The following is a 13,242-nucleotide window of genomic DNA, read 5'->3' as shown; positions in this document are numbered from 1 at the left end:
CCGATGACATCATCGAGGAGCATGTGGGAGCCAACATGGGTATCCAGATCCCGTTGTTGGTTATTGACCAGAGAGCCGTCTCGGTCATGTCTGCGTGTCTCCCGAACCCGTAGGGTCTACACACTTAAGGTTCGGTGACGCTAGGGTTATTAGGAAGACTTGTATGTGATTACCGAATGTTGTTCGGAGTCCCGGATGAGATCCCGGACGTCACGAGGAGTTCCGGAATGGTCCGGAGGTAAAGATTTATATATGGGAAGCTGTCATGCGGACACCGGAAAGTTTCGGGGGCATATCGGTATTGTACCGGGGCCACCAGAGGGGTTCCGGGGTCCACCGGGAGGGGCCACCCCTCTTGGTGGGCCACATGGGCCGCGTGGGGCAGGGAACCAGCCCCTGGAGGGCTGGGCGCCCCCCCTTGGGCCCATGCGCCTAGGGTTGGGGGGGGGGGGAACCCTAAAGGGGGCGCACCCCCTTTGCTTGGGGGCAAGCCCCCTCCCTGGCCGCCCCCCCCCTCTAGATCTCACCTAGAGGGGGCCGGCCCCCTTCCCCCTTCCCCTATAAATAGAGGAGCGAGGGGAGGGATGAACACCTGATCCAAGGCGCAGCCCCTCCCCTCCCCAACACCTCTCCTCCTCCGTTGTGCGCTTGGCGAAGCCCTGTCGGAGTACTGCCTCTCCACCATCACGCCGTCGTGCTGCTGCTGGAGCCTTCTTCCTCAACCTATCCTTTCTCCTTGCTGTATCAAGAAGGAGGAGACGTCGTCGGTACCGTACGTGTGTTGAACGCGGAGGTGCTGTCCGTTCAACACTTGGTCATCGGTGATCTGAATCACGGCGAGTACGACTCCATCATCACCGTTCCCTCAAACGCTTCCGCACGCAATCTACAAGTGGTATGTAGATGCAATCTCTCTCCCATGACTCGTTGCTTAGATGAACTCATAGATGGATCTTGGTGAAACCGTAGGAAATTTTTTAATTTTCTGCAATGTTCCCCTACAGTGGCATCATGAGCTAGGTCTATGCGTAGTTCTCTATTGCACGAGTAGAACACAATTTTGTTGTGGGCGTAGATCTTGTCAACTTGCTTACCGCTACTAATCTTATCTTGCTTCAGCGGTATTGTGGGATGAAGCGGCCCGGACCAACCTTACATGTACGCTTACGTGAGACCGGTTCCACCGACTGACATGCACTAGTTGCATAAGGTGGCTGGCGGGTGTCTGTCTCTCCCACTTTAGTTGCAGCGGATTCGATGAAAAGGGTCCTTATGAAGGGTAAATAGAAGTTGACAAAATCACGTTGTGGTTATTTGTAGGTAAGAAAACATTCTTGCTAGAACCCAATAGCAGCCACGTAAAAGATGCAACAACAATTAGAGGACGTCTAACTTGTTTTTGCAGCAATTGTCATGTGATGTGATATGGCCAGAAGTTGTGATGAATGATGAATGATATATTGTGATGTATGAGATCATGTTCTTGTAATAGGAATCACGACTTGCATGTCGATGAGTATGACAACCAGCAGGAGCCATAGGAGTTGTCTTTATTTTTTGTATGACCTGCGTGTCATTGAAGAACGCCATGTAAATTACTTTACTTTATTGCTAAACGCGTTAGCCATAGAAGTAGAAGTAGTCGTTGGCGTGTCAACTTCATGAAGACACAATGATGGAGATCATGATGATGGAGATCATGGTGTCATGCCGGTGACGAAGATGATCATGGAGCCCCGAAGATGGAGACCGAAGGAGCTATATGATATTGGCCATATCATGTCACTACTATATAATTGCATGTGATGTTTATTATGTTTTATGCATCTTGTTTACTTAGAACGGCGGTAGTAAATAAGATGATCCCTTATAATAATTTCAAGAAAGTGTTCCCCCTAACTGTGCACCGTTACTAAAGTTCGTCGTTTCGAAGCACCACGTGATGATCGGGTGTGATAGATCCTTACGTTCACATACAACGGGTGTAAGACAGATTTACACATGCAGAACACTTAGGGTTAACTTGACGAGCCTAGCATGTACAGACATGGCCTCGGAACACAGAGACCGAAAGGTCGAACATGAGTCGTATGGAAGATACGATCAACATGGAGATGTTCACTGATGATGACTAGTCTGTCTCACGTGATGATCGGACACGGCCTAGTCGACTCGGATCGTGTAACACTTAGATGACTAGAGGGATGTCAAATCTGAGTGGGAGTTCATTCAATAATTTGATTAGATGAACTTAATTATCATGAACTTAGTCTAAAACCTTTGCAAATATGTCTTGTAGATCAAATGGCCGCCGCTCATGTCAACATGAACTTCAACGCGTTCCTAGAGAAAACCAAGCTGAAAGATGATGGCAGCAACTATACGGACTGGGTCCGGAACCTAAGGATCATCCTCATAGCTGCCAGGAAACAATATGTCCTAGAAGGACCGCTAGGTGATGCACTCGTCCTAGAGAACCAAGACATTATGAATGCTTGGCAGTCTCGCGTTGATGATTACTCCCTCGTTCAGTGTGGCATGCTTTACAGCTTAGAACCGGGGCTCCAAAAGCGTTTTGAGCAACACGGAGCATATGAGATGTTCGAGGAGCTGAAACTAGTTTTCCAAGCTCATGCCCGGGTCGAGAGATATGAAGTCTCCGACAAGTTCTATAGTTGTAAGATGGAGGAAAATAGTTCTGTCAGTGAGCAGATACTCAAAATGTCTGGGTTGCACAACCGCCTGTCCCAGCTGGACATTAACCTCCCGGATGAGGCGGTCATTGAGAGAATCCTTCAGTCGCTCCCACCAAGCTACAAGAGCTTTGTGATGAACTACAATATGCAGGGGATGGTGAAAACCATTCCTGAAGTATTTTCAATGCTGAAGTCAGCAGAGGTTGAAATCAAGAAAGAACATCAAGTGTTGATGGTCAATAAGACCACTAAGTTCAAGAAGGGCAAGGGTAAGAAGAACTTCAAGAAGGACGGCAAAGATGTTGCCGCGCCCGGTAAGCCAGTTGCCGGGAAGAAGTCAAAGAATGGACCCAAGCCTGAAACTGAGTGATTTTATTGCAAGGGGAAGGGTCACTGGAAGCGGAACTGCCCCAAATACTTAGCGGACAAGAAGGCCGGCAACACTAAAGGTATATTTGATATACATGTAATTGATGTGTACCTTACCAGTACTCGTAGTAACTCCTGGGTATTTGATACCGGTGCCGTGGCTCACATTTGTAACTCACAGCAGGAGCTGCGGAATAAGCGGAGACTGGCGAAGGACGAGGTGACGATGCGCGTCGGGAATGGTTCCAAGGTCGATGTGATCGCCGTCGGCACGCTACCTCTACATTTACCTACGGGATTAGTTTTAAACCTCAATAATTGTTATTTAGTGCCAAGTTTGAGCATGAACATTGTATCTGGATCTCGTTTAATATGAGATGGCTACTCATTTAAATCCGAGAATAATGGTTGTTCTATTTATATGAGAGATATGTTTTATGGTCATGCCCCAATGGTCAATGGTTTATTCTTAATGAATCTCGAACATAATGTTACACATATTCACAGCGTGAATACCAAAAGATGTAAAGTTGATAACGATAGTCCCACATACTTGTGGCACTGCCGCCTTGGTCACATTGGTGTCAAGCGCATGAAGAAGCTCCATGCTGATGGACTTTTAGAGTCTCTCGATTATGAATCATTTGACACATGCGAACCATGCCTCATGGGCAAAATGACCAAGACCCCGTTCTCCGGAATAATGGAGCGAGCAACCAACTTGTTGGAAATCATACATACCGATGTGTGCGGTCCAATGAGCGTTGAGGCTCGCGAAGGGTATCGTTATGTTCTCACTCTCACTGATGACTTGAGTAGATATGGGTATGTCTACTTGATGAAACACAAGTCTGAGACCTTTGAAAAGTTCAAGGAATTTCAGAATGAAGTAGAGAATCAACGTGACCGAAAGATAAAATTCTTACGATCGGATCGTGGAGGAGAATATTTAAGTCATGAATTTGGTACACACTTAAGAAAATGTGGAATCGTTTCACAACTCACGCCGCCTGGAACACCTCAGCGTAACGGTGTGTCCGAACGTCGTAATCGCACTCTATTGGATATGGTGCGATCTATGATGTCTCTTACCGATTTACCGCTATCATTTTGGGGATACGCTCTAGAGACAGCTACATTCACTTTAAATAGGGCACCGTCTAAATCCGTTGAGACGACACCGTATGAATTATGGTTTGGGAAGAAACCTAAGCTGTTGTTTCTAAAAGTTTGGGGATGCGATGCTTATGTCAAGAAACTTCAACCTGAAAAGCTCGAACCCAAGTCGGAAAAATGCGTCTTCATAGGATACCCTAAAGAAACCATTGGGTATACCTTCTACTTAAGATCCAAGGGCAAGATCTTTGTTGCCAAGAACGGATCCTTTCTGGAAAAAGAGTTTCTCTCGAAAGAAGTAAGTGGGAGGAAAGTAGAACTCGATGAAGTACTACCTCTTGAACGGGATAGTAGTGCAGCTCAGGAAAATGTTCCTGTGATGCCTACACCAACTGAAGAGGAAAATAATGATGATAATCAAGGTACTTCGGATCAAGTTGCTACTGAACTTCGTAGGTCCACAAGGACACGTTCCGCACCAGAGTGGTACGGCAACCCTGTCCTGGAAATCATGTTGTTGGACAACGGTGAACCTTCGAACTATGAAGAAGCAATGGCGGGCCTAGATTCCAACAGATAGCTTAAAGCCATGAAATCCGAGATAGAATCCATGTATGAAAACAAAGTATGGACTTTGACAGACTTGCCCGATGAACGGCGAGCGATAGAAAACAAATGGATCTTTAAGAAGAAGACGGATGCGGATGGTAATATTACCGTCTATAAAGCTCGACTTGTCGCTAAGGGTTATCGGCAAGTTCAAGGGATTGACTACGATGAGACTTTCTCTCCCGTAGCGAAGCTTAAGTCTGTCCGAATCATGTTAGCAATTGCCGCATACTATGATTATGAGATATGGCAGATGGACGTCAAAACGGCATTCCTTAACGGGCATCTTAAGGAAGAACTGTATATGATGCAGCCGGAGGGTTTTGTCGATCCTAAGAATGCTAACAAAGTGTGCAAGCTCCAGCGATCCATTTATGGGCTGGTGCAAGCATCTCGGAGTTGGAACATTCGCTTTGATGAGATGATCAAAGCGTTTGGGTTTATGCAGACTTATGGAGAAGCCTGCGTTTACAAGAAAGTGAGTGGGAGCTCTGTAGCATTTCTCATATTATATGTAGATGACATACTTTTGGTGGGAAATGATATAGAATTCTTGGATAGCATTAAGGCCTACTTGAATAAGTGTTTTTAAATGAAGGACCTTGGAGAAGCTGCTTACATATTAGGCATCAAGATCTATAGGGATAGATCGAGACGCCTCATAGGTCTTTCACAAAGCACATACATTGATAAGATTTTGAAGAAGTTCAAAATGGATCAGTCCAAGAAAGGGTTCTTGCCTGTACGGCAAGGTGTGAGATTGAGCTCGGCTCAATGCCCGACCACGGCAAAAGATAAGGAAGAGATGAGCGTCATCCCCTATGCCTCAGCCATAGGATCTATTATGTATGCCATGCTGTGTACCAGACCTGATGTAAACCTTGCCGTAAGTTTGGTAGGAAGGTACCAAAGTAATCCCGGCAAGGAACACTGGACAGCGGTCAAGAATATCCTGAAGTACCTGAAAAGGACAAAGGACATGTTTCTCGTTTATGGATGTGACGAAGAGCTCATCGTAAAGGGTTACGTCGACGCTAGCTTCGACACAGATCTAGATGACTCTAAGTCACAAACCGGATACGTGTATATGTTGAATGGTGGAGCAGTAAGCTGGTGCAGCTGCAAGCAGAGCATCATGGCGGGATCTACATGTGAAGCGGAGTACATGGCAGCCTCGGAGGCAGCGCATGAATCAATTTGGGTGAAGGAGTTCATCACCGACCTAGGAGTCATACCCAATGCGTCGGGGCCGATCAAACTCTTCTACGACAACACTGGAGCTATTGCCCTTGCCAAGGAGCCCAGGTTTCACAAGAAGACCAGGCACATCAAGCGTCGCTTCAACTCCATCCGTGAAAATGTTCAAGATGGAGACATAGATATTTGGAAAGTACATACGGATCTGAATGTCGCAGATCCGTTGACTAAACCTCTCTCGCGAGCAAAACATGATCAACACCAGAACTCTATGGGTGTTCGATTCATCACAATGTAACTAGATTATTGACTCTAGTGCAAGTGGGAGACTGTTAGAAATATGCCCTAGAGGCAATAATAAAAGGATTATTATTATATTTCCTTGTTCATGATAATTGTCTTTTATTCATGCTATAATTGTATTATCCGGAAATCGTAATACACGTGTGAATACATAGACCACAATACGTCCCTAGTAAGCCTCTAGTTGACTAGCTCGTCGGTCAACAGATAGTCATGGTTTCCTGACTATGGACATTGGATGTCATTGACAACGGGATCACATCATTAGGAGAATGATGTGATGGACAAGACCCAATCCTAAGCATAGCAGAAGATCGTGTAGTTCGTTTTGCTAGAGCTTTTCCAATGTCAAGTATCTCTTCCTTAGACCATGAGATCGTGTAACTCCCGGATACCGTAGAAGTGCTTTGGGTGTACCAAACGTCACAACGTAACTGGGTGACTATAAAGGTGCACTACAGATATCTCTGAAAGTGTCTGTTGTGTTGACACGGATCGAGACTGGGATTTGTCACTCCGGATTACGGAGAGGTATCACTGGGCCCACTCGGTAGTGCATCATCATAATGAGCTCAAAGTGACCAAGTGTCTGGTCACGGGATCATGCATTACGGTACGAGTAAAGTGACTTGCCGGTAACGAGACTGAACGAGGTATTGGGATACCAACGATCGAGTCTCGGGCAAGTAACATACCGTCTGACAAAGGGAATTGCATACAGGGTTGATTGAATCCTCGACATCGTGGTTCATCCGATGACATCATCGAGGAGCATGTGGGAGCCAACATGGGTATCCAGATCCCGTTGTTGGTTATTGACCGGACAGCTGTCTCGGTCATGTCTGCGTGTCTCCCGAACCCGTAGGGTCTACACACTTAAGGTTCGGTGATGCTAGGGTTATTAGGAAGACTTGTATGTGATTACCCAATGTTGTTCGGAGTCCCGATGAGATCCCGGACGTCACGAGGAGTTCCGGAATGGTCCGGAGGTAAAGATTTATATATGGGAAGTTGTCATGCGGACACCGGAAAGTTTCGGGGGCATATCGGTATTGTACCGGGGCCACTGGAGGGGTTCCGGGGGTCCACCGGGAGGGGCCACCCCTCTTGGTGGGCCACATGGGCCGCGTGGGGAAGGGAACCAGCCCCTGGAGGGCTGGGCGCCCCCCCCCCTTGGGCCCATGCGCCTAGGGTTGGGGGGGAACCCTAAAGGGGGCGCACCCCCTTTGCTTGGGGGGCAAGCCCCCTCCCTGGCCGCCGCCCCCCCCCTCTAGATCTCATCTAGAGGGGGTCGGCCCCCTTCCCCCTTCCCCTGTAAATAGAGGGGCGAGGGGAGGGCTGAACACCTGATCCAAGGCGCAGCCCCTCCCCTCCCCAACACCTCTCCTCCTCCGTTGTGCGCTTGGCGAAGCCCTGTCGGAGTACTGCCTCTCCACCATCATCACGCCGTCGTGCTGCTGCTGGAGCCTTCTTCCTCAACCTCTCCTTTCCCCTTGATGGATCAAGAAGGAGGAGACATCGTCCGTACCATATGTGTGTTGAACGCGGAGGTGCTGTCCGTTCAGCACTTGGTCATCGGTGATCTGAATCACGGCGACTACGACTCCATCATCATCGTTCCCTCAAACGCTTCCGCATGCAATCTACAAGTGGTATGTAGATGCAATCTCTCTCCCATGACTCGTTGCTTAGATGAACTTATAGATGGATCTTGGTGAAACCGTAGGAAAAATTTTAATTTTCTGCAACGTTCCCCTACATGAAGAACTTGAAAGATGATCGAAGTACTATTTTGCCCTCAACTACGAGGGGAGGTAAGGAACTGCCATCTAGCCTTGCACTAGATTCTCCTTCTGTTATGAGTAAGCTAGCGACACCTAAACCTACTACTGCTATGAATTCTGATATGTCGCATGTTATTGATGATGCCACTTCCGCTATGCATGATACTTATGATGAAACTACTTCTATGCTTGATACTACTGTGCCCCTAGGTGAATTTCTTGATGAGCAAATTGCTAGGTCTAGAGAAAGAGAAATTATTGAACCTGAATACGATGATGTTAGTGATGATGAAAATATGCCTGCTATTCCTGAGGGTTATCTTTTTGATGCGGAATCTTCTGCAGCTATTCTTGCTTGCCAGGATAGATATGAACTTAAGAGGTTGCTAGTTAAATGGAGTAAAGAATCTTTTAGAGATAGGATGAGACCCGACCCTGCTTTTGCTACTTTACCTATTTGTGTTCCTGATAAGGATTATTATGATTTTTCTGTTGATCCAGATATAATTACTTTGGTTGAATCTGATCCTTTTTATGGCTATGAATCTGAAACTGTTGTGGCACATCTTACTAAGTTAAATGATATAGCTGCCCTGTTTACTAATAATGAGAGATCGCGCTACCTTTATTTACTCAAAATATTTCCGTTCTCATTAAAGGGTGATGCTAAGATATGGTTTAATTCTCTTGATCCTGGTTGTGTGCAAAGTCCCCAGGATATGATTTATTACTTCTCTGCTAAATATTTCCCTGCTCATAAGAAACAAGCTGCTTTGAGGGAAATATACAACTTTGTGCAAATTGAAGAAGAGAGTCTCCCACAAGCTTGGGGAAGGCTTCTCAAGTTACTTAATGCTTTGCCTGATCATCCTCTTAAGAAACCTGAAATATTTGACATCTTTTATAATGGACTAACTGATGCTTCCAGAGATTACCTGGATAGTTGTGCTGGTTCTCTTTTCAGGGAAAGAACACCGGATGAAGCTGAAATTCTATTGAATAATATGTTGGCAAATGAAAATAATTGGGCACCTCCCGAGCCACCTCCTGAGCAAATTCCTGAGCCAATTACTGAGCCTATTCCTAAACCAACTCCGAAGAAGAGAGGTGTTCTATTTCTCAGTCCCGAAGATATGCAAGAAGCAAAGAAATCTATGAAAGAAAAAGGTATTAAAGTTGAAGATGTTAAGAATTTACCTCCTATTGAAGAAATACATGGTCTTAATTTACCACCTGTTGAAGAAGTATATGATCTCAATTACTTATTTACTGAAGAACCTCCCTATATCCCGACACTGGTAGTAAAGGTAAATTCTCTCTATAGATATGATAAAGCTGAAGTCCCTCCTACTAAAATTGCTAGTCAGTGCTTGGATGAGTTTGATGACTATATGTTTAAGCAAGATGACTTTAATGCTTATTTTGGTAGACAATTAAAACAGAATACCTTTATGATTAAATGCTTGGGTGATTATATGGCTGATATTAGAGGTGAACTTAAACTTCTTAGCAAACATGCTTCTATGGTTACCACTCAAGTAGAACAAGTACTTAAAGCTCAGAAAGAAGTGCTTGATGAAATGAATAGTAAGAAAAATGATTATGTTGTTAGAGTGGCTACTAGAACTGGTAGAATGACTCAGGAACCTTTGTATCCTGAAGGCCACCCTAAGAGAATCGAGCAAGATTCTCAGAGAAATAATATTGATATACCTAGTTCTTCTAAGAGGAAGAAAAAGAAAAATGATAGGACTTTGCAAACTTCTAGTGAACCTATTGCTGAACCACCTGAGAATCCAAATGATACCTCTATTTCTGATACTGAAACACAATAAGGTGATGAACATGAACCTAGTGATAATGTTAATGATAATGTTCATGTTGATGCTCAACCTAGTAATGATAATGATGTAGAAGTTGAACCTGCTGTTGATCTTGATAACCCACAATCAAGGAATCAACGTTATGATAAAAGAGACTTTGTTGCTAGGAAACATGGTAAAGAAAGGGAACCATGGGTTCAGAAACCCATGCCTTTTCCTCCGAAACCATCCAAGAAAAAGGATGATGAGGATTTCGAGCGCTTTGCTGAAATGATTAGACCCATCTTTTTGCGTATGCGATTAACTGATGTGCTCAAAATAAATCCTTATGCTAAGTATATGAAGGATATCATTACTAATAAAAGAAAAATACCTGAAGCTGAAATTTCCACCATGCTTGCTAATTATACTTTTAAGGGTGGAATACCGAAGAAACTTGGAGATCCAGGAGTACCTACTATACCATGCTCCATTAAAAGAAATTATGTTAAAACTGCTTTATGTGATCTTGGAGCCGGTGTCAGTGTTATGCCTCTCTCTTTATATCATAGACTTGATTTGAATAAGTTGACACCTACTGAAATATCTTTGCAAATGGCTGATAAATCAACTGCTATACCTGTCGGTATTTGTGAGGATGTGCCTGTTGTGGTTGCAAACATTACTATTTTAACGGACTTTGTTATTCTTGATATTCCCGAGGATGATAGTATGTCTATTATTCTTGCAAGACCTTTCCTTAATACTGCAGGGGCTGTTATTGATTGCACCAAAAGCAATGTCACTTTTCATGTTAATGGCAATGAGCACACGGTGCATTTTCCGAGGAAACAACCTCAAGTTTATAGTATCAACTCTATTGGAAAAATTCCATCAATTATATTTGGAGGTTTTGAATTTCCTCTCCCTACTGTCAAGAAAAAGTATGATATTCTTATTGTTGGGGATTTTCATATCCTCGTTGAGGTAACTTAGTGTTATTTGAAATTTCTCCGGTTCCGTGATTATTCGGAATGAGTTTGTTAACAAGACTTGATCAACCTTGTTAGTGGGTTCATTTTGATGATCATGAGATGGATGAAACTAGAAGCACAACCTTCTATACCCTCTTTATATTTTTTGTTATTTAGTAGAAATAAAGTAAAATAGTATTTTTCTGTCTGTCTCCCGACTTATCCGTGCAATATAAAAATATTCTGAAAATAAAAGTCCTCGGAATGCCATGCCAATTTAATATGATTTTTTCAGGAATATTTGAGGATTTACTATGCAAAAATTACCACGGGGGGAGCTGCCACCTGGCCACGAGGGTGGAGGGCGCGCCCTACCACCCTAGGCGCGCCCCCTGCCTCGTGGGCCCACGGTGGCCCTCCTCCACTTATTCCTGCACCCATCTTCTTCCTCTGCCTCACACAAACACGAAAAACCAACTCAAGCACGAGTTCCAGCCCCCGTTGTTGTGATTTTCGATCTCCTTGCTCAAAGCACCTCTCGCAAAACTGCTTGGGGAGATTGTTCCTTGGTATGTGACTCCTCCATTGGTCCAATTAGTTTTTATTCTAGTGCTTTATTCATTGCAAATTTATGCTGCATAGGTGACCATGTTCTTGAGCTTGCATGTCAAATTTATATGGTTCCAAGTAGTTCTAATGCTTGATATAGGCCCTAGGCACTTGTGGGAGTTCTTGCTATCAATTTTATTGAAGTTGGTTCACTTTTATTTGAAGTTACTAAAAATTTCAGATTGTTTCAGAAAATAATGAAGAAATTTTTGAGGGGCTCGTCGAGCCGAAGCTCTAAGGAAAAACAAAAGGAAGAAGATCAGAAGCCCAAATTTAATTTTCCTCGCACCGTGGAGGTCCGGCCATGTGAACGGCCTTCCGATGACTTCTTGAGGAGAGCCAGGATTTATGAGGATTTCTATTTATTGATTGAAAATGCTGGCCCACCAACTTCCTCCACGGCCAACGTCATCAGTATCTCTTACTCACAAATACTTTTGGTGCAAAACTTCTACTTTTTCCCTAAGAAATCACCTCCGACAGTAGAGTTTCATTTATATGACGTTGTTAAAGAGATGACATTAGCTGAATTCTGCGAGGTTTGCAGAATACCCTTTGAGGGCACCTTAGATGAACCCCACCGTAATGAAGTAGAAGCTTTTATTAACACTATCACCGTGGGAGAAACCAGGAAGGTTTCTGATGCAAGGATCACTAGCATACATTTTCCTGTTTTACGCTACTTTGCCTTATTTGCTAGTCGTTGCTTGATTGGACGCGGGAACTGTGGGAACCTTAGTATTCCTGATATTGTTATTTTGTTCCATGGTTTATACCGCAATAACTCTGTTAGTATGGGTGGAATTGTTGCTAGACAGTTAAGTCTGAACCGTACTAAGGGCCCCATCTTTGGAGGCATTTATGCTTCATGCCTAGCTGAACATTTTGAAATACCTATTAGGCATGAAGAGAAAGAAGAAACAGCGCTTCCCCGTGCTTATTTAGATTATAGGAGTATGATAGCGCATGACTTTCTTGTTAAGAGTCGCGAAGGGGAGCTCAAATATAAACTATACTTTGATAAACATCACCTTGAGACTATTACTTTGCCTGATCCCTCTTTGTTTAACTTGTGTGCAGGACCTCACATCGTTCCGTGGTCGGCTGTTCAAGCCTATCGGAATCCTGCACCAGCCCTGGAACCGGAGCCACAAGATGAGCCTCCACGACTATCTGTTTATTCTTGGGATCCAGAGGAGGTTGCCAGCCAGTGGCAGCCGGAGCCTTCTTCGTCGCAGTATGACCCCAGCTTCACCTACGGGTATCCGCCAGGCTATCCCTGGCAATAGACCAACTTAGGCCAAAAGCCTAAGCTTGGGGGAGTACGTATTTCCCACCGACATTACATTTCTGTTCACACACACTCATTGCTATCTGTCGGTGCTCATACTCTTTCACTGTAATATCCATGTTAGTTTAACTTTTTTTTCCTGCTTTCTTCTTCTGTGTTTAATAAACTTTAAGAAAAAACAAAAAAATTAGTAGTAGTTTACTTCTTTGCTTGTAGTAGAAATTAAAAAGAAAAAACCCCAAAAAAATTCCCGTTCTTCTTTTACTTGTTGGGAGCTTTCCCGTGTAAATAGTTTTTATTTCTTTTCTTTTCTTTGGGGGTCGAGAAGACCATATTGAAAATGCTTAGTGGCTCCTATATGCATGATTGTTTATTTAACTTAGAGCCCATATTACTTGTCTTCTCTCTTGAGTTGAATGCTTGCAGATTCCAACTTAGTCCAATGCACATGCACTCTTATTATTATACACACCGTTCGGTCATGCAAGTGAA

Source organism: Triticum dicoccoides, chromosome 3B (assembly GCF_002162155.2).
Source record: "Triticum dicoccoides isolate Atlit2015 ecotype Zavitan chromosome 3B, WEW_v2.0, whole genome shotgun sequence".
In the NCBI taxonomy this organism is placed as follows: domain Eukaryota; kingdom Viridiplantae; phylum Streptophyta; class Magnoliopsida; order Poales; family Poaceae; genus Triticum; species Triticum dicoccoides.
This window is presented reverse-complemented; position numbering follows the sequence as displayed.